The sequence below is a fragment of the Ursus americanus genome, chromosome 12, assembly GCF_024610735.1.
Source record: "Ursus americanus isolate L20-20 chromosome 12, mUrsAme1.1.p, whole genome shotgun sequence".
NCBI classification, from domain to species: domain Eukaryota; kingdom Metazoa; phylum Chordata; class Mammalia; order Carnivora; family Ursidae; genus Ursus; species Ursus americanus.
In genome coordinates this window covers 3685661-3708605 of record NC_142138.1, presented here as the reverse complement: position 1 = coordinate 3708605, position 22945 = coordinate 3685661, and the positions used below count along the sequence as shown (strand labels likewise).

General features: G+C 41.6%; 1 protein-coding gene and 1 pseudogene across 3 annotated transcripts in view; both read left to right on the top strand.

Annotated features, from left to right (window-relative positions):
• EIF2B3 (eukaryotic translation initiation factor 2B subunit gamma) overlaps nt 1-22945 on the top strand; it is a 116604-nt gene that overhangs the window by 54381 nt on the left and 39278 nt on the right. The window lies entirely within an intron of this gene.
• Nucleotides 6130-21216, top strand: LOC148109128 (vesicle-associated membrane protein 4 pseudogene; annotated as a pseudogene).

Below are 22945 nucleotides of genomic sequence, written 5' to 3'. Positions count from 1 at the left end.
GGATGAGCAAAATGGGTAAAGGGGAGTGGGAGGTATAGGCTTCCAGTTATGGAATGAATAAATCGTGGGAATAAAGGGCACAGCTTAGGAAATATATAGTCAGTGATACTGTAATAACATTCTTTGATGACACAAGGTAGCTATACTTGTGGTGAGGATAGCATAAGGTATAGAGATGTTGAGTCACTACATTGTGGTCAAGTATACTAAAAAAAAATTTTAAGGGGAACATTTAGAAAACAAGAAAGTGCTAATGGTAAAAATGAAAAACTCAATAGAAAAGTTGAAAATTTTGAAAAAAAATTTGAAAAATGTCTCACAAAGCAGAATAAAACAACAAATTGATGGAAAATAAAGAAATAATAAGAAAATTAAAGGAGCAGCCTAGGAGGTCCAATATTTGAATATTAGGAGTTTCAGAAAAAGAGAACAGAGAAAATGAAGGGAGAAGATAGCATCAATGAAGAAATATAAAAAACATTCCTCAAAATGAAAGGAGCTGGGTTTCTAGACTGAAAGGAAACGGTGCCCAGCAGAATACATGAAAAGAAACATACCAAGGTTGTCATTGTGAAATGTTAGATCATTTTATTGTTATAACATTAATGTCGAAGAGAAGATCCAACAAGCTTCCAGATGGGAGGGGAGATATCATACATACAGGAATTAAAAGAGTCTTGAACTTTCAACAGCAGCACTAGAAATTATAAAACAATGGTGGACAGCTTTCAAAATTCTTAAATCTGTATGTAGTCAAACTATCAATCAAGTGTGAGAGTAGAATAAGCATTTGATAGACATTTGCTTTCCAAGCATCTGTTTTCAAAAAGCTGCTAGAGGATTTATAACACGAAAACCCTGGCATTACCTAAGAAAGTGAAAGACGTGGGATTATAGGAAAAAGAATCCCTAGGATGATGATAAAGGAGATTCCAGGATAACACCTGTGCGCCCAGTGTAAATGGCAATCAGACCAGATTGGAATAGGTCAGAAAGCTTCGGGAATAATTTCTTCAGGATGATCATATCTCTTCTGATGAAAATCACAGAATACTTGATGTGTCAACATTTTGAGAGGAGTTTTGAGCACTTGGTGGTTAGTTTGGGGTTGAATTATTAATAAGTATCTGGAAAACTAAGAAATGAGAGAAAACAATACCAAAGCAAACAAAAATATGCAGGAAAAAAATTAACCATTGTTTACTGAATGTCTCAGCTGTAACCAATGTTTATATATACATCATAATGTAATCACTGACTTGATCTAACCAAAATTACAATAATTACTTTGGAATGATGAGAGGGAGGGTTAGTGTGTTGGAGACACAAGGGAAGATAAGAGAGAGAAACTTCCTCTTTAATAGTTAATACCCAATACCTAAAGCTGAAGTCATAATAACAAACTTCGATTATTGAACTAACCAAAATAGTAAAATTAGGAAGGCAGAAGGTACAGGCAGTATGGGTGTTTGTGGTAGGGGCAGGGCTGGTGGTGAAAGAAAGCTAAATCCTCATCTTCCATAGTGGGAAATCAACAGATAGTGTCTGAAATGGAAAAACTAAGAAATATCAATATTAGAATGTTTTTAGAAATACAGATATAAATACTAAATGGATCCACTAAAAGACTTGAAAGCGGGTGCTTCTGGGGAACAAAAAATGGGGAGGGGAGGGAATGGAGGACTGAAATTTTTCATTGTAAGCCTCAAGAAACTACTTACTTATATAAAGTAGGTGTGTATGTAATTTCAATTTTTTTAATTAAAAAGATAAAATAAAAATTCCTAAATTAAGTAAAAATCTGCAGATCTTAAGACTCTGCAAATTTTATGAGGCACCTGGGTGGCTCAGTCAGTTAAACCTCTGCCTTTAGCTCAGGTCATGATCCCAGGGTCCTGGGATGGAGCCCTGCCTCTGGCTCCCTGCTCAGCAGAGAGCCTGCTTCTCCCTCTGCCCCTCCCCCACTGTGCACGTGCACTCTCTCACTCTCTCTCTCTCTCAAATAAATAAATAAAACATTTTTTATTTAAAGAATCTGCAAATTTTAAGAGTATTGTGTGTTCTAAGAAAATTTGGCCAGATGTATCCTAGTAAAGGTATCAAACTTTAGGGTCGTGAGATCCAGCCCTGCTTCAGGCTCCACACTCAGCACCGTCTGCTTGAGATTCTTTCCTTCTCCCTCTCCCGGTGCTCCTCCCCGCTGATGCATACGTGTGTACTCTCTCTCTCAAATAAATAAATAAAATCTTTTTTAAAAGATAAATAAATATAAAGGCAACAGGAAGACATTCTCAAACATGAAGGGACTCACAGATATGGCCCTATGAGCCCTTCTTTTTTTTTTTTTTTTTTTTTTTTAAAGATTTTATTTATTTATGTGACAGAGAGACAGCCAGCGAGAGAGGGAACACAGCAGGGGGAGTGGGAGAGGAAGAAGCAGGCTCACAGCGGAAGAGCCCGACGTGGGACTCGATCCCAGATCACCAGGATCACGCCCTGAGCCGAAGGCAGACGCTTTAACGACTGCGCTACCCAGGCGCCCCTCCTATGAGCCCTTCTTGAGGGGGAAAAAAAAAAAACAGCTTCTTGACAGCTAGCTGCCATGTCATGAGAACATTCAGGCAGGTTATGGAGAAACCCATGTGGTGAGGAACTGCCAGCAACCACATTAGTGAGCTTGGAAGCAGATATTCTGAGACTTGTCAACAGCCATGTTGTAAGCAGATTCTCCTCCAGTCGGCCTTGAGATGACTGCAGCCCTTGGCCAGCAGCTTCACTGCAGCCTCTTGAGAGAACCTGAGTCAGAACCATGAAACCACTCCCCAATTCCAAAAACTGAGATAATAGTTTGTTATCTTAAGCCTCTGAGTTTGAGGTAATTTGTTATATAACTGTAGATGACCAATAAAATTCTAAAGCTCTAGGCTTTGGATCAAGAGTTTTTCAGAAACAATGAAGTTGAAAGACATCTTGGAGGAAGAAAAATAACGTGCTTATATAGCATAGTTCCTTTCCTTTCCGCCTCAGTTTGCTCCCAAGATACCTTGGAGGTCGGGAAAGTCATGTGGCTCTATATGTGGGATGCATCCTGTCTTTGTGGATGCCTTTGCTGAGATCTTGGACAACTGTCAGCTCAGTCCAAAACATTAAGGAAATGGGCGGTCATCCTATGGTCTTACTAAACTTGAAGGGTTTTTGTTGTTTAAACATTGGCAACAAACAGTCTCATAATTTTTCTTTCTTGTGTTTCTAGGGAGAGAGGCCTGGGTTAGAATGAATTCTTGAGAAAAGGAACCACCTCTTGACCCACAGTGTTCATTGTTATAGTGCCATATGATAGACACAGAGGTAAAATGCCTAGGTACCCCTTCAAGGAAGGATTTGCTGCTCATCTGTAAGGAGTGTAGTTAGCAGACAGCTTCTAGTTGTCACCTTCTGGATCTCCCTCATCTGTAAGAGCCACATTGCCGGAGGTCATGCCCTTGCTGGGGGGTGCAGCCTGCATCCCAAGACTAAATGAGAGATGGGTGCAAAGGCCCAGTCACCCTGATAGGCAACACTTGCTCCAGAACTCCCTGCTGGGTTGGCTGAGGCTTTGTTGAACCTGCATTGCAGTTCTCAGTTAGTGTGTTGGAGACACAAAGGAAGATAAGAGAGCCTCTGCCCCATCTTGCTTCCTCCTCTTCCTTTCGCAGGTATCGATCCCTAATAAACATCTTGTCCCCCAAATACTGTCTCAGCCCACTTCTTGGGAATCCAGCCTTTAACACATAGTAATCGTTTTCCTCGTGGTTCGCTACCACCTGGTAAAGCAAATTTTCTCACCCTCAGGATAATCATTTTCACAATTGTAGAATTAGGCTGGATTATTAAATTGTTTTCTTTCTTAGGAAGCAAACCTGATGCATTGGCCTCTGCATGCATAAAATCTGTGATGAATGTTATGTAATAACATGCATGCCTCTTACGACTCCTGAGATGTACCAAAAAATATATATATCTATTCAATCAGAGTCTTTTCAGCTTCACTGATGTAAACACTGATTTCTTGTCTGCTCTTCTCACAAGACCAATAGTTCTCAACCCTGGGGAACATTTTTTTAAATGTTGATGGCTGCTGACCCCCACCCGTAGAGATTCCTATTTAATTGGTCTGGCATAGGATGGGCATTTTTAAAAAGCTTCTTGGATGATGGTAATGTACCAACGTTCAAAACCCACTCCAGGGGCACCTGGGTAGCGCAGTCGTTAAGCGTCTGCCTTCGGCTCAGGGCGTGATCCCGGCGTTCCGGGATCGAGTCCCACATCGGGCTCCTCCACTGGGAGCCTGCTTCTTCCTCTCCCACTCCCCTGCTGTGTTCCCTCTCTCGCTGGCTGTCTCTCTGTCACATAAATAAATAAAATCTTTAAAAAAAAAAACAAAACACTCCTGTTCAACTCACCAGTTTGTGGCCCAGTAGTGCTGCTCTCCTCTCTGTAAATATTTGATGAAGGGATAGTCATTTGTTCTATCAGAGTCTAAAGGAATTTTCCAGCACCCCAGGAGTAAATGGAAGCATAATGAAAGTGAATCAAACACCTGAAACTTCTGCTTAGAGCTGATTCTCATTCTTCAGGGCTGCAGGCCGTTTTCGTAGCTCAAGGAGAAGGCTCCAACTAGTGCAGGCGGCATCTGTCCAACACCATAGACATGTTTGCAGAACCAAGTAAACTCTGGAGTGTTCAAATGGCAGCCCCCTAGATTGTGGTGTTGCAGTCGGACCCAATGATATGACTGGTATTTGAGCACTCAGGGCTAGATGATTATGGAGAATTAAATGACCTGTCAGTTAAAAAAGTACTTAGTGGGGCACCTGGGTGGCTCAGTTGGTTAAGTGTCTGCCTTTGGCTCAGGTGATGATCTCATGGTTCTGGGATCAAGCCCTGCATTGGGCTCCCTACTGGGGGTGGGGTTGTCTGCTTCTCCCTTTCCCTCTGCCCCTCCTCCACACTCATGCATGCACACTCTCTCTCAAATAAATAAAATCTTTAAAAAAAAAAAAAAGTACTTAGTCAACTATTTGTCTTCCTCTAATAAATACCCTGCTAATTACATTGGGCCCACCAGGATAATCTAAGATAACCTGTCCATCTCAAGAACCTTAACTGTGCCTGCAAAGTCCCTTTTGCCATATAAGGTAATACATTCACAGGTTCCAAAGTGGACATCTTTGAGGGGCCATTATCTGGACTATCACAATCCTCTTAGTTTTTTAACATGGTTTTCAATAGCTGTATAATTATCTGTCATATGAATATATCCCATCATTTATCTAAACACACCCAGTGCTGGATATTTAGATTGTTTCTAATTACCTAGAGCTTGATTTTTTTTTTTAAGTTCATTGAGGTGTCATTTATATACAGTAAAGATTACTCTTTGTTTTGTTTTTTTTCAAAGATTTTATTTATTTATTCTACAGAGATAGAGACAGCCAGCGAGAGAGGGAACACAAGCAGGGGGAGTGGGAGAGGAAGAAGCAGGCTCATAGCGGAGGACCCTGATGTGGGGCTCGATCCCAGAACGCCGGGATCACGCCCTGAGCCGAAGGCAGATGCTTACCGCTGTGCCACCCAGGCGCCCCAGGATTACTCTTTGTAGTATACAGTTCTGTGTATTTGAGAAAAATAGGTGCAAATACTGTATGTGTCTGTGGTTCCTGGGATGGTATCCTCTCATGTCAGCTCATACTCAACCTTTAGAAATTTATGAAGAATTTTAACTGAATCCTTCTTACCCACTTACATGGCAGCTACTTCCTTCCGTGCTGTACCCTAGGTGCGCTGGTGTTGATGTCTCCTCTCTCCTTGGAGGCTCTCATCTTTCCTTAGAGTTCTGGCTACTTAGTTGCCTCACGATGAGGTCAAGAAAAGTTATGATTTTGTAGATTATTGAGTTTTTTCTTGTTAGGATGAGAGCAACTCTCTTTTCAGCTTTAAAAATCTTAGTCCTAGCACTTGATTTTTCCTTTTAAAAATTTATTTTTTTTATTTTTATTGCATAAACTTGGCATGTAACGTTGTATAAGCTTAAGGTGTGATTTTTTTTCCTTTTCTCTTTTTTTTTTTACTTATTTCTTTTTTAGAGGGAGAGTGTAAGAGGGAATGGGGTGGGGCAGAAGGAGAGGGAAAGAGAATTTAGGTAGATTCCCTGCCCAGCATGGAGCCCGAGACAGGGCTGGATCTCACAACCCTTTTATCATTACCTGAGCCTAAATCAAGAGTTGGACGCTTAACTGACAGCTACCCAGGTGCCCCTGTTTTTTCTTTTTTAAAATATAACAGCTTTATGGAGCTATAAACATAGAATTCACCCACTTAAAGTGACAGTTCAGTGGTTTTTAATATATTCATAGAGTTATACAACCATCACCACAATCAATTTTTTAGAGCATTTTTACTACCCCAATAGGAAACTCAATACCCATTAAGTCACTCCCTATTTTTCTCCAATCCTCCCCTCCCACCCTAGGCAACCTAATCTACTTTATATCTATATATATTTGCCTATTATGGACATTTTCATATAAATATAATATGTGGACTTTTGTGGTTGGTTACTTTCACTTAGCATAATGTTTCCAAGGTTTATTTGTATTGTAGCTTATGTCAGTACCTCGTTCCTTTTTATTGTTGAATAATATTCTGTTGTATGGATATACGTCACATTTTAGGTATCCATTATTTATCACTTGCTGTTGGCACTTGATTTTAATTTGTCTTTTTTTCCACCAATGAATTATTTAGATTTCATTATTCAGAATTTTGAAGGATCCCCAAAAGAACGTAAAACATACTTACTTCCTCAGACAACTTCTGTGCATATTGGAGAGGTATGACCAACACAGAGAACAGTAGTCTCCCACCATTTACTTGTTGGATTGAATTAGAAAAAAATATACAGATTTTTTAGGCTGTTTGGCTTTTTAAAAATTATAGTTTTCACAAGTGAGAAAATTGGTTTGTTACCAAATTTGGGTAGATGGTTGATTTAGGAGGTGGTGATAAGTCAATAGCATCATTTAATTTCACATTGTCTTACAATGTTGCTTGCGTTCAGGGCTGCAAACAAGCTCTAATTTCTCAAGGAGGTGTTCGTAAATTCAAATCGTATTTGTTTTCCTGATAATCTCTGAAAAAGATAGTGACTTCTTGATATTGACTTCTTGATATATCTGGTGTCAGAGGACTTGTGGGGCCAACTGCCATTTTGTATCAAAAGAGCATTCCCTATTTTTTTGTGGCTAATCTGAGTGCTGTCAAAATAAAGCTCTTTCCTAAGTATGAAGTCAAGCCTCAGGGAGGCTGGGGTTCTCTCCTTTCACTTAGGTGGTCATGGCCATCAGAGAGAGCCTGCTTTTCCTAGGACATCAGGCAAGGATGATGGAGGTGGTGGTGGTGATAATGATGATGATAGTTGCTATCATTTTTCAAATTTTGTGTCAGGCATTGTGTTAAAGGCTTTATATAATCCTTACAATAACCCTATGAAGTAGATACTATCATATGCTATTTTACAGATGAGGAAATTGAATGAAAATTTAGTTAGAAATAAAAAATCCCAATAAATATTTGTTAAATAAATTAGTGGGAAATCACCTAGTGACCAGTTGTGATTAAGGGTCTGTAATCTAGGGCTTTGGCACTTTGTGATGAATATTATGGTATAAAACAAGGAGTGGCAGACTTTTTCTGTAAGGGTAAATTGTAAATATTTTAGACTTTGCAGACCATATGGTGTTACATTTATTCAACTCTGCTGTTTTAGCACAAAAGCATCCTAAGATATGTAACAAATGAGCGTGGCTGTGTTCCAGTAAAACTTTATCTACAAAAACAGACATCAGGGCCATCCAGCTGGCAGGCTGTAGTTTGCCAGCCCCACTGGAGTTCTTTTTTTTTTTTTTCTCTATAAAGAATAGTTATGATGGTACCTTGTTAACACAGCTTCTTTCTTTTTTTTTTTTTTTAAGATTTTATTTATTTATTCGACAGAGATAGAGACAGCCAGTGAGAGAGGGAACACAAGCAGGGGGAGTGGGAAAGGAAGAAGCAGGCTCATAGCGGAGGAGCCTGATGTGGGGCTCGATCCCATAACGCCAAGATCACGCCCTGAGCCAAAGGCAGACGCTTAACCGCTGTGCCACCCAGGCGCCCCAACACAGCTTATTTCTTAGTCAGGAGATAGCTGACTGGATCTGGAATTCTTTCTATACAAAAAAGAAGGGGTTTGATATGGATTTTTTCTTTTTTTTCTAAGTTCATTTATCAAAATCAAATTTTTAGGAAACAAGGGTTCTTTGTATTTTAGAAAAGCTCACCATAAGATAAAATTGAATAATATCTCTTAATGCATTGAAAATATGATCTCAGTTGTAAGATCATATCATAGACTGCCACAGCTGGAATGTCATTTAGTCCAGTTACCTGTATTTCCGATAATGATGCTGAAAGCCAAAGGAAGAAGGTTTTGTTTCATATCCTTTATCTAATTAAAGATAAAGCTGGGCCTTTTGCATTAACTCATCCTTTCTATTTTTCAGGAACACATTGTTCAGCCGGCAAATGTTTATCAAGTTTCCTCCTCTGGTCAAATAACTGTTTTAGTATTTAAGGGGATCCTTGAGTCAGGAGACCATCTCAAAGAATTTATTCACTTCAGTGGAAGATAAGATTATGCATCCTAAAGGCTAACAAACAGGGATGTCTGGGTGGCTCAGTCAGTTGAGCAGTTGAGCGTCCGGCTCTTGGTTTCGGCTCAGGTCATTATCATGGGTCATGAGATCAGGCTCCGTGTCAGTGGGCTCCATGTTCAGCGGGGAATCTGCTTGAAGATTCTCTCCCTCTGCGCCTCCCCTCACTCACATACTTATGTGCAAATGCTCTCTCTCTCTTTCTCTAAAATAAATAAATCTTAAAAAAAAAAAAAAGGTTAACAAACAATTCGGATACTGAACAATTATGGCCAGCAGTGTTCTAAGAATTTAGAGGAGGTCGCAGTCCCTAGGGGCTAAGGTGGTCAAGAAAATGTAAAAGAATAATTTGAACCTGAAGGATGGATAGAGATCAGGTATGGAAGGGGACATAGGAAGCTGGATCCTGTGTGAGGAGAATCCTGTGAGCAAATGTGTGGAGAGAGGGTATGCAAGATTTGTTTAAAAGTACAGTCTGACCCAAATTGAGGGTCCCTGTTGGGGAATACTAGGAGATAAGGCTGGGAAGTTAAGTTGGTAGGATAACAGAGGGCCTTGAACACTGGGGAATTACTGAAGACTTTTTGAGATGGGAAATTATTCAAATTCAGGATTCTGGAAAGATAATCTGACAGCAGTATGCAGGAGAGATTTAAGGTGTAAGACTTAACAGAGTTATCACAGTCTTGCTTTGCTAAATTCACAAGACTCCAAAGAGTCAAGGGATTGTGTCCTTTGGAATGCAGAAAGAACTAACTGTGATTATCTATTATGATGTGAAACAAGGGACCTGACTCATTTATGCATCCATCAAGCACTGATGTTTATGCTTTGCTCTATATTAGAGTTGGCGGGCTAAGACATGAAGTTCTTAGAAGCTAGTCATATGTTTCTGTAATTACAACTAGAGGGCGGAGACTGTCTCCTGCTTTCTCTTTCACCTCCCTGGGAACTAGCTGATGGCTCCATATGGTGGACTGTTAGTGAATGCCTCATCCTACTGGTCTCTGCCAAAGAGAGCAAGGTTTGGGCATGATAGGAGCAAAGAAAAAGCAAATAGCCTGATGTAAGGTGAAAATGAAGAGCAGATGGAGATGTATTTTTCCCTCATAGCTGCTGAGTTGGGGGCCTTGGGTAAGCACTGGGGTCATTAACACCATTAACACCGGTTTCCTGGAGCTAGATTACATTTTTGGTTGTTGGCAGATTTTTTTCCCTCCAGTCTTCTAACCTGTAATCTACGCTCCAATGATTCAGGATCTTTGGTTTAGTTATAATAGGGCAGCTGGCTAGATAAATGAGCAGTAAAAATGTTCTTGCCCCCATTCCTATGACCCTCTGGGGTATTGTGCTCCTCCTGGCCTCAGTGAGATGGTGGGTAAAAACTAATTAAATTCAGATTTTCAAGCACTTTTGAATATGAGAATACGATACTTCCTATCTTTTTTCTTTTTTTTAACTGAATTTCCAAAGGCGGGGGCTAGTTTCTATTGGGCAGACACCAAAGTTATCTTGGAAAAGGCCTTTGTGTATATAGGAGAGCCTGAAACCTCTTGTTTTAAAGTTTTCTAACTTTTCATACTGCTTGTAGGAGAAACAGTGCTAATGGAATGTACATCTCCTTTGTTTTCTCCCTTTCTGAGAGAAGATGAAGTGTTTCCTTGATTGCAAAGAGAGCGTTCCATTTTGAGGCCCTCAGGCATATTTGGTTCTGGAAAGGGAAATATTGTAAGACATTTGCTGGAGCAGGATTCCTGCTATCCCTGTGGTCAGGTGCACAGCAGGCTCACCAGCAAGCTGTTTAGTCATCAGACGGTGCTGGCAACTTCACTCCAGTGCCACCAATTCTACAACCTCAGTAGATTTGAAGACAGCACCACGCCTTTCCTACATGTCAAATTGATGTGTTCATGACTTAGAGAGGCATTACAAGTAGTGGAAGAGTGTGTTGCTGGTAGAAAGAACGTGTTCTGGAAATTAAAGTCGAGAGTTTTTGGAATTTAGTTTTGAGACAAACCAGCCATATGACCTTGAGCAAATAACTTTGCTTCTCTAAACCTCAGTTTCCCTAACTGAAATTAGCTTAGTTTTTCTTTAAAGACACCTCCCACCCCAGCTCTAAAATTCCTGTATTATTTCTGAAAGACATGTGTTTTTAATAATTCATAAGTAAAAGGTATTTGTGCCAAATATTTAATAAGAAAGTCATGTAGCTTTTCTCCAGTGTTATGTTGTTTTCTTTTGAGTACTAGTCAAGGTTTTTCACTGGAAGGGTAATGATAATATTAAAACAAGCTTCTAAAGGATATCTTTTAAAATGGAATAAATGTTTACACATTCGTCTTGTTTAAGTTTAGACATGTATATCTGGGAAGAAAAGGACTTAAGTCAAAACCTCAATGATCATGCATGGCCAGATCTATATTTCTGGGACTCCAGATAATGAGAAATGGGTTTATGCTCTTGATTATTTTCCCAAAGGTATGGAAAGTCTTGAAATACTATTTATCTAAATTAGTATCCCCAATGCTACTAACCAGCCATAATTCCTAAAGTACTTCTCTAATTTGCAGCTTTTTGTGGGGAGGGTTGCAGAGGGATTCATGGACATCAGAATCAAGAAACTTTCCCAAGGGTATTTTGGCCAGCCTAGGCATTGAGACTCTTTTTCTTATTCCTCTTTACTTTTAACTCCCACATCTATAAAGTGATATAGGTAGGTTATTTGTAAAAGAACTCTCATGTCTGTGTCCTTAAGCCTTTTCTTTTGGACTGGCCACAGACTTGAGAGAAAAATCTTCCAGTCTCCTTTCCAGGTGGGTAAAAGCTGTGCTGTGTGTTCCTGACCATTTCAGGGCTTCTGCAGGACAAATCAGGCTGCGCCTCAGCTTTTCTTATGGCTGGCTTGGGATTCAGCTTTCTTAGATGTGCTGAATCCCCCACCACCATCCTTCTGCTTTCCAGCTTCCAGATTGTTTCGCTCTCCTCTCCTCATCTTTGTCCTTGGAGTTTATACCCTTTCAAAAAACAATGAGGACAACAACAGAAACCCTTTACTGTCACTTTAATGTGCTTTCCAAAAGGAACAGGGCTGGGGCGCCTGGGTGGCTCAGTTGGTTAAGCATCTGCCTTCGGTTCAGGTCGTGGTCCTGGGATCTTGGGATCTTAGGATTCTGGGATCCTGGGATCGAGCCCCAAGCCCCACGCCCCATGTTGGCTGGCTCCCTGCTCTGCAGAGAGTCTGCTTCTCCCTTTCCCTCTGCCGCTCCCCGCTGCTCATGCTCTCACGCTCTCTCTCTCAAACAAATTTTAAAAATCTTAAAAAAAGGAATAGGGCTTAATGCCTGTGTTTAATCTGCCATCCTTACCTAGAAATCTGTTTCCTTCATTTCAGTTTCTATATATCTTTCAGTTCCTCAATTCCCTCCCTCGCTCTCTCCCTCTTTCTCTTTTTCCTCTTTCTCTCCCTCATTTCCTCCTTTATCTAGTCTAGACCCTGTGGTGTGTGACTTCAGGCATTTCCCTCCATATCCTCACTCTTGTGTTTTTGCTATATCTGCCCTGATAACCCTCAATTTGGATTACTCTAACATCTATTTTGTCTGTTCCTACATCTGTTTTATTCAAGTCTTCAGGAAAAATATTATGCAGTGTTGTAAACTGGCATCACTGTAAATTCATGGTTCCAATCTTAGCTGCTCTGCATTCTTACACTCTGCATCCTTACACTTCTCCTGGGCCAAACCTTCCACTTCTCTTAGCAGTGATTCTCAACCATCACCACCTTCCTATCTTAGAAAAGATAAGGCACAAATACCTTTTACTTACCTCTTCCTACAAGAAAATCCTGGCTAACAGATATTGATTTCCCAAGCATACTATCCCTTCCCATAATTTTATCTTTATTTAGACCCACTTTCACTTTCTTTTTTCCAGGCTTAGAGGAAGAAGTTTCCTGATCCCTTCACTTATGCCTTTTACCCCGTTCTCCTCTGTTTCCCCTGGAACTTTGCTCTATGAGTTTTTCTCACACTCTCCCAAATTTTCAACTTTGCTTTCTACCGTTACTTTCCCTCTACACCTGTAAACACATAGCTTGTAAAATAAGGCACGGATTCCTAAAGGCCCTTAGTCGTCTAACCATGCATACCCTTTTCAGCCTTAGATCTCACCATTCCCCACTGCAACCCCTATTCAACACTCTACCCTATAGCAATGGAGACTTGCTTGTAGTTCTCTGTAGTTCTTATAGTTCTTTTTCACACCTCTGTCCTTTTGTTCTCACCATGCCTAGCATTCCTTCAGCCAGTTACCCTTCTCTCCCTGGCTAAATGTCTGCTCTTCTTTCAAGACTAAGTTCATACATTACTTCTCCATGAAACTTCTCCTGACCCTCTGTGCACTAGGCAAAATTGACTTTTTCCTTTGTGATCTCCCGTATACTGTAGAGATTTCTAGATAATGTCTATAATCCTTTATTACTTTGGACTATAAGTTATATGAAGACAATAATTGTATTTTTGTCTTTGTAACCCTAGTATCTAATACATGGCCTAACATATAGTAAGAACCCAGTGAATTTGTTGGAAGAGGACATTAATAGTTCCAGAGTGTCATCTTGTGTTTGAAGGTATTCTGGCATGGAATTTTTATGGGTAGAATTGAGTGAGACCCTTTAATTTTGTATATTGGGGAAAGGGCTGAAACACCATCATTCCTACCACATTCTTTTGGCCAAAGCAGTCACAAGTCCAGCCCAAAGTCATGGGATGGGAAAATAAACTCTACTTCTTGATGGGAGTTGCTGCAAAGTCACTTTACAATGGGATGTGAATACAAGGAGGGGGATAATTTTGAATCATTTTGAAAATGATCTACTACAGTCCTTACTACCAAAAGGTTTTAAGTAGGAGAATGACATGGGGCACCTGGGTGGCGCAGTCGTTAGGCATCTGCCTTCAGCTCAGGGCGTGATCCCAGCATTCTGGGATCGAGCCCCGCGTCGGGCTCCTCTGCTGGGAGCCTGCTTCTTCCTCTCCCACTCCCCCTGCTTGTGTTCCCTGTCTCGCTGGCTGTCTCTCTCTGTCAAATAAATAAATAAAATCTTTAAAAAAAAAAAAAAAAAAAAAGAACAAGCTTGGGCCAGCTAGAGGATCATGAGCTTCCAAAGGAAACTTAGAGCAGAGAGTGGAAGAGAAAAGGAAAACCAAGAGAACATAACATTACAGGAGCCAGAGGGAAGAAGTTGCAGTAGTGTTCATATGAGGTTAGATAAGATCATAATTTAAAAATGATCACTGTGTTTTACTAAAATGGAAGCCATCTTATTGAAGTGGGGAGAGTGGAAGATGATGAAACGGTGGTAGCACATCGGACAATGCTTTTGAGAAATTTGGCTGTGAAAGATAGGAGAGAGAAAGGACCAAAGGGAGAAGGGAGGCTTGAAAAAGGATATTTTAATTTTGGAAAAACTGAGAACACGTTAAGGTTATACGAGTGATTTTTCATGTAAGGCAGCCCTTAAGGGTCCATCCAGCCTGTCTCTCTAAAGCTGCTATGTGAGAGCGGGGTTGAGAGAAGGAGATCCTCGGCCGCTACCCTGTCAGAGGCATAACTGCTATAGTGGGACTAGCTGTCTTATTCAGCAGTCCATCCCATTCCTACCCCATCTTCCCATTCCCTGCTGTGCACCTAAACTTGCCAACTCCCCTGGACTTATCAGGAATATTCTGAAGTACAACCAAACTCATCAGGACTTTCCCGAAGTCTCCCAACATTTGTTTTTAATGAGTCTGTATCTCTTATCAGAATGTATACTCTTTTAGGACATTGAATAAGTATTATTTTGTGCCTGCCTTATAAGGGACTATTCTGGACATTATGCTAATATGATGATCTAGTCTCAAATCCTCCTTCCTGGAAAGAGGTGGTAGTTACACACCATGTAGGGTAGTACATTAGTACTGTAAGAGATTTTTCTGATGAAATTTTGTAAGTATATAGAAGGGGGAAAAACTCACTAGATTAGGAGAATCAGGAAAAATTTTAAGAAGAAAATGACATTTGAGGCTAGAGCTTTAAGGATTTATATATTTTAGGAGTAGTGGGTACAGGTAGGTAGAGGCAGTCATTCCAGAAGGAACCACATGAGCAAAGGCACAGAGAACGGAAAGCAAAATAACTAGGTCACTTAGCTTCTCTGAAGCATAGAATATAATATGAAAGCATTCAATATAAACAAAGGGAAGTCTTTAAAGGTTTACAAAAAAATAGTGATTACTAGATTAGATCTGTGTTGCATTCGGTATTGTAGACCTAACGCAATTCTGTGCCTAGCACATATTTGTCACTTCGGAGAAATTTTTTTACTCAACTGTTGAACCTCAAAGAGTGGGGAGTGCCTGAGCAGGTTGGCTTGTAATAACTTTTGAATTTATTATAACTCGAGCCATGCAAAAGCTGGAACCAAGCTTTGAGAAATGAACCCCCGAGTGATCCTTAACTGGTCTCTTGCCTCTGGCCATCTACATAATCAGCTTGAAACTGGGATCTGAAGCCAGTAGGAATACTGCTTTGTGTCCTGGAAGAATTGAGGACTGAAAGGCAGACCTGCTAAAAGGTCGTATTAGCTAGGTCAGGGGGACTGAGTGGAGCGCAAATTAATATGTCAGTTTTCACCCAGTTTCTATAGAGTTTTTAAATCTTGTTTATTAAATTCTTCATGCATAATGGACCAGGCAGTTTAGAAGAATTAACTGGAGAGACAGCTCTCTTTCCTGGGCTTATCTTTAAGTAGGAGCCCTTTGTCAGTGGGGCTCAGATAGCAGATTGCTATCTAGAACACATCTTGGGAAGGATCATGGACATTCCAGACCTCAGCAGGTTCTAGCATTCTCGGCAGGGATGTGACAGGGAGGATGAGTGGGGTGACAGGGAGGGTGAGTGGCTGTGTGATCCTGTCTAGGAAGGCTTTGCTGACTCCTCTGTTAACGTTAGACACAGGTTCTCATCGGTCTATGTGATAGTTATTTTTATAAATCAATTTGGCTAGGCTCTAGTACCCAGTTTTTCAATTAAATGTTAATCTAGGTGTTATTCTGTAGGTATTTTGCAGATGTGGCTAATATAAAAAAAAAATCTCTTGATTTTAAGTGAGGGAGACTCTCCTGGTTAATCTGGGTGGGGGTCATCCAATCAGTAGAAAGACCTTTAACCCGAACCAGGGCACCTGGCTGCTCAGTCAGTAGAGCATGAGACTACTGATCTTGGGGTCATGAGTTTGAGCCCCACGTTGGCAGTAGAGATTACTTAATAAATAAAAAATAAAATGGGTCACCTGGGTGGCTCAGTCAGTTAAGCGTCTGCCTTTGGCTCAGGTCATGATCCCAGGGTCCTGGGATCGAGTCCCGCATCAGACTCTTTGCTCAGCGGGGAGCCTCCTTCTCCCTCTGCCTGCTGCTCCTTCTGCTTGTGTGCTTGCACTCCCTCTCTCTCCCTCCCATTCTCTCTCTCTGACAAATAAATAAATAAACAAACAAACCTAATCAAATCAGAGAACTAACTGTAGGTAATGCAAAATCAATTCACAAACCCATCCTTAAGGTTCTGATCTTCCAGGACCGCTTCCTTTTTATTTTTATTTTTATTTTTTAACGAGGCTCCATGCTCAGTGTGGGGCTTGAACTCAACGACCCTGAGATCAAGAGTTGCATGCTCTGCCAACTGAGCCAGCCTAGACGCTCCTCTCCAGGACCAGTTCTGGCAGCAATTTTTATATCAGTCAGAGAAATAGAACTGCTATGAGCGATATAGAATAAGGATTTATTATTTAATTGTGGAAACTGGTAGAGCAGTGTATGCATGCTATTGCTTCTGTGTCTAGTGTTCAGAGGGAGATTGCCAGACAATCAATCAGAAAGGAAAGCTGGATGTGGACAGGAACAAGAGCCAACAGCGACCCACAAGGACAAACTGAAAGCCACGTACATCTCTCATGACCTTCAGCCTCATTGCTGAGGGTGACCTGCAGGGGAAGCTGGCATCCTTCCCCACAGAACGATGCAGTACTTGGCTCAGGACTCAAGAGAAGCTGAGGGAGGATACCTGATAGGGTCTGGAGGGTCTGTAAGTCTGGGTATTGTTCCATGCCCACTAGGTGAGCTAGCATATCAGTGACATCATGAGCAAGTTGCCACAGTACGTGCCACCATCTGCTGACCTTTAGAACATTACAAATGGGGCTGTAGCTTTATTTCTGCCTTTTAAATGTCACATAAAATATCTCTGTGGCCTCCGCTACCTCAGAACCACTCAGAGAAGAGAATTTTGCATAACCTAATTCCAGCCCGGCTTAGGTAATACATACAAAGCCATTTATATCACATTATGTATTTCCATAAAACAGTAACTTTCCAATGGTTTTCTATCACCTAAGAAACAAAATCCAAATGCTTTTTTTTTTTTTTTTTTAACACGGGGCTAGAACTCATAACCCTGAGATCAAGACCTGAACTGAAATCAAGAGTTGGATGCTTAACCGACTGAGCCACCCAGGCGCCCCAATCCAAATGCTTTAATATGACATCTAAGCATCATAGAAGGCTTTTCAGGACCAGACCTCTGGCTGCCTCTCCAGCTTGAACCTTTATCATTGTATCCTGGAATTTTTTTCATACCTCTTTGCCTTTGTTGACACTAGCCCTTCAATTAAAATATCTTTTTCCTACTTCTGCCTAGCACGTTTCTCCTCATCTTTCAGAGCCAACCAGCTTCATCCGTCCCTGTGAGACCTGACCACATTCCTACTGTCTTAGCTCACTGCACCCTCTTCTGTGCCGGCTCCCTGCATTATTATGTATAGCACATTATACTGTAAAATGTGTTTAACATGTAGTCCCCCCTAGATTGTGAGCTCCTAAGGGCGACATCTGTTTATTTCAACTCTGTGTTCCTGTTTACCAAGCACAGTACTTGGCCCATGAAAATAACAATAATAGTGATCAATTAATGAGTGCCTAATGTATGACAAGTACCGTGCAATGAACTTTGAGTCATTTCTAATCCTAATAATTCTGCAGTAGGTAGGTAATATGATCAATCTCCACATTTGTTGAATAAAATTAATTAATTAATGTATTATCTAAAATTAAAAATTGCAATCATTTTCCAGTGTTCTCTTTAGGCAGTGGAACGTTTTCTTTAAGTGAAATCTTACGTAGAAGCCTAAGACATAAAACATAGAACATGGGGTGATTCTTTTTTTTTTCTTTTTAAGATTTTATTTATTTATGTGACAGAGAGACAGCCATCGAGAGAGGGAACACAGCAGGGGAGTGGGAGAGGAAGAAGCAGGCTCCCAGCTGAGGAGCCCGATGTGAGACTCGATCCCGGAACACCGGGATCATGCCCTGAGCCGAAGGCAGACGCTTAACGACTGCGCTACCCAGGCACCCCTAGAACATGGGGTTATTCTGATTCGGGTTTCCTGTAGTTTCCTGAAGCACCTCTACAAAACTCTGGAACTTTGAAGGACAATACTTCGTTTCCTAACAAAGAACCTGGCATGAAGAAGGATTGTGCCATATGTAATGGCAAGATGAAGTCTGGAACCCTGACTTTCGGCCAGTGCTACACCAAGCTGCCTTTTAACTTTGATTGAGTTCACTATTAAGTCAGTGATACCATTTACAGAATATAAGTTGTCTGTGGTCTCAAGATACTGAATATGCTAGAGACATAGGAGGTGATTCTGTTTTCTGTACCTCTCCCTTTACCTCTACGTGTAACCTGAGACCTACTTCATTTATTTATTTATTTTTAAGTAAGTTCTGTGGCCAGCGTGGGGCTTGAATTCACAACCCCAAAATCAAGATTCACATGCTCTACCGACTGAGTCAGCCAGGCGCCCAAGATCTGCTTCCTTTAGACTAAAGATCAAAGTCTTTAATGTGGCCTGAAACCTCTGTAGCTTCATCTTGTGCCTCTCCGCATCTTGTTTCGTGTGCTTTATCAGCACGGAGCACGTTTAGTTCCTCACACTCACCAGTCTGCCTCAACGTCTTGGCAACTACTGTTTTCTCGGCCAGGGTTCCCATCTCACTTTCTCCACCCCTTTCGCCTGGCTAACGCCTACTCATCCTTCAAGTCTAAGCTTAAAGGGAAGTTTCCCGTCATCTCCCAGCCTGGGCAAGGGCCCTTGTCACATGCTTCCATAGCATTCTGTGCTTGCCATTCATTCGTTGTACACTTAGAATAAATTTCCTTTTGTTTTTCTGTCAGTACAATGAGGAGCAGCCCTTAGAACTCTAAAGAACTCTTCCAGCTCTGGAAGTCTCTGTCTGCTACTTTGAGTCTAGGGCTTTCATTTCAACACAACTGCTTCTCCTGGTTGGGGCCTGAGCACCAACGGTGCCATAGCCACCCTGCTGCAGGCAGACCTTTGGTCTGGAACTCCATACGCACGCCTGATGATCAGCAGTCTGTCACTGCTGCCACTTACAGTGCCGCCAAGATAAGGCATTTGGGGTCATCTGGCAAGTAAGTGCCTTCCTATAAAGTAGCTACCAGGTAGTTCTGCAACAGGTGCTTACCCCAAAGTCTGTCTCATTAGAATTATAGATGGAATTGTAAATAGCTACTTCTGAGCAACCTTGGTCTCTAGTTTCTTTTAAACTGTAATGATTAGGCATGTAGCTGCCACAGAGTGGGCACCAGGTCTGCGCCCACTGTCTCTCTTTCCTGCTTTCTTCCTGCACTCCCCACTCCTTCCCCTGCCCTCCCAATGCTGCCCACCCTGAAAAACTGCCTAGAGCTCCCCGGAAGACCAGGTGGTGAATACTTATTCTGCTGGGAAACAGAAGAGTACTTCTTGAGTAAAAAGCATGCCTCCCAAGTTCAAGCACCACCTAAATGATGGTGATGTCACTGGTTCTGTGAAAAGTGAAAGGAGAAATCTTTTGGAAGATGATTCAGATGAAAGAGAGGACTTTTTTTTTAAGGGGACCATCTGGACCAGGATTTGGACCTATTAATGATGAAATTAAGCATGTTCAGAATCAAGTGGATGAAATTATTGCTGTCATGCAAGAAAATATTACAAAGATAAAAGAATCCTGTTAAGTCATTTAATTCTTCTCTCCATCCTCTATGTGATATAAAAAGCTTATTGGATAATGCAGCTGCTTTCAGCAACAGGTCCAAACAACTTTAAAGGAAATGTGGCGGCATGGATGCAAAATAAAAGCCATCATGGCTTTGGCTGCTGTTATCCTTTTGCTAGCGATTATCATTCTTATAGTCGTGAAATACCATACTTGATTTGGTGACAGAGATCTTCATTATACAAAATCTGGGACAACAATAAGAAAAGACTGCTGCAGGAGCGCCTGTCATTTAAACGTCTTTCTTCTACTTGGGTCTTGATCCCAGGGTCCTGGGATCAAGCCCTGCGTCAGGCTCCCTGCTCAGTGGGGAGTCTGCTTCTCCCTCTCCCTCTGCCCCTGCTTGTGCTCTCTCTCTCTCTCTGTGTCAAATAAATGAATGAAATCTTAAAAAAGGGGGGGGAGGGGAAGAAAAGCCTGCTGCATAACTTAAGTGAAACCTATGTATGTAACTTTCAAAACTTCTTTTTTAAGAAGCTGAGGCAAGTATCACTTCAAAGTGGAGCATTGAGAATGTCCAGTTATCTTCTTCCCTTCTAAGAAAAGGGAACTTTTATTTATTTTTTAAAGATTTTATTTATTTATTTGAGAGAGAGCGTGAGAGAGGGGGGCAGAGGGAGAAGCAGACTCCCTGCTGAGCAGGGAGCCCGATATGGGACTCTCAATCCCAGGACCCTGGGATCATGACTCGAGCCAAAGGCAGACGCTTAACCAACTGAGCCACCCAGGCGTCCCAGAAGGGAACTTTTAAATAATTATGTTTAAGGCAAAGATAACCAGCCTAGGGGTACCTGGGCGGCTCAGTCGGTTAAGTGTCAACTCTTGATTTCAGCTCAGGTCATGATCTCAGGGTCATGAGACCTAGCCCCTGTGTTGGGCTCCGCACTCAGCGGGGAGTCTGCTTAAGGTTCTTTCCCTTTGACCCACCCGTGCTGTGTGTGCTCTCTCTCTCAAATAAATAAGTAAATCTTCGGGATGCCTGGGTGGCTCGGTTAAGCGGCTGCCTTTGGCTCAGGTCATGGTCCCAGGGTCCTGGGATCGAGTCCCACATCTGGCTCCTTACTCAGCAGAAAGACTGCTTCTCCCTCTGCCTGCTGCTTCCCTGCTTGCGCACTCTCTCTGGCAAATAAATAAATAAATAAATAATCTTTGGAAATAAATACATACGGGGCGCCTGGGTGGCGCAGTCATTAAGCGTCTGCCTTCGGCTCAGGGCGTGATCCTGGTGTTCTGGGATTGAGCCCCACATCAGGCTTCTCCACTGGGAGCCTGCTTCTTCCTCTCCCACTCCCCCTGCTTGTGTTCCCTCTCTCGCTGGCTGTCTCTCTCTGTCAAATAAATAAATAAAATCTTTAAAAAAAAAAGTTTTTATTTATTTGAGAGAGAGAGATCACGAGCAGGAGGAGGGGCAGAAGGCGAAGCAGGCTCCCCACTGAGCAGGGAGCCCAACGCCAAGATCATGACCTCAGTCTAAGGCAGACTAAACCAACTGAGCCACCCAGGCATCCTATTTATTCAAACTCTTAAGTTATTCTTTTCCTGTCTGTATAATACAAGTTGACCTCAACTATAAAAATAAGAGTCATATATCTACCTTGTGAGGTAGTTATGAGGATAGATAGTGTTGAATGATTCAAGGAATTTGTAAACAAAGGGACTGAACAGGAGAGTGTAACTTTCCAAATTGATTAGATCAAGGGAGAGGATTATCAGGGTGTGGACTTCATTTTTTTTTTTAAGATTTTATTTATTTATTTGAGAGAGAGAAAGAGAGAGAGCGTGAGCAGGGTCTGGGTGCGGGTGGCAGAGAGAGAAGCAGACTCCCCACTGAGCATGGAGCCCAATGTGAAGCTCAGTCCCAGAACCTTGGGATCATGACCTGAGCCCGGGGCAGACACTTTAACCGACTGAGCCACCCAGGCGCCCCTACGATGTGGACTTCAGATAAAACCCTGGCACCAGAAAGTAACGACATTCACATTTGTAAAATTCTATTTCCTCAAGAACTTCTTAGTATTCAAGAACCTAAAAATTGGGAAGTACTTTCTACTTTCTTCCTCCTCACTGTATGCATTAATTGGCTTGTGGGGGCAGGGGAGCAGGTTATGAGTGTGGGATCCTAAGTCTGACAACTCTGTTACTCTTATGGAAGCATGTTGTCCCCCTCTCCCAATCTCCCAAAAGAGTGGAAGCCCAGGGTGGTGCACCTTAACTTACTTGATAAATTATTTGTAGGGTATCTAGATCCCATGAGAATAGTTTTCCTTAAAACTGTAAGCCAGTCAAAGCGAAGTAACACAACGTAAAAGAAAGATGACAATCAGTAGTTATGATTGGAATCTCTATTTTTTTACCTGCTTCTCCCCTTCTCTCCTTCAGCTGTCTATTTTTATTAAATAAAATGACCTTGGACATTATAAGCATGGCATTTCTTTTTTTTTTTTTTTTTAAGATTTTATTTATTTATTTGACAGTGATAGAGACAGCCAGAGAGAGAGGGAACACAAGCAGGGGGAGTGGGAGAGGAAGAAGCAGGCTCCCAGCAGAGGAGCCTGATGTGGGGCTCAATCCCATAACGCCGGGATCACGTCCTGAGCCGAAGGCAGACGCCCAACCTCTGTGCCACCCAGGCGCCCCAAGCATGGCATTTCTTAAGGCTAAAGCCAAAATAGCACACTAAAATAGACTAAAATAGCAACTAAGCAGCTGCCTTAATTTGACCTAATTCATTCGTTTGTTTATTCAACAGCTATTTATTAAACATTTTCTCTGTGTGAGGTATAATGCTAAGTGCTAAGGCTATAAAGATAGATCTCTGCCCTCAGGGAACTCCCAGTCTAGGGAGAAAGAGCCAAGTAAGTAGGCTGTTACTTACGGGATGATAACTTATCTGATAGAGGTGGGCACCACGTGCTGTGGGCGCAGAAACTTGGGTTGTCTGTGAAGGTTTCCTGGAAGAAGTGTATCTGGGGAAAGTCCTGATGAATACGTAAGAGTAGGGAGTTAGTGAGTATTCATAGAATTTTACTTCATCTTCTGTGAAAATGAAGTACA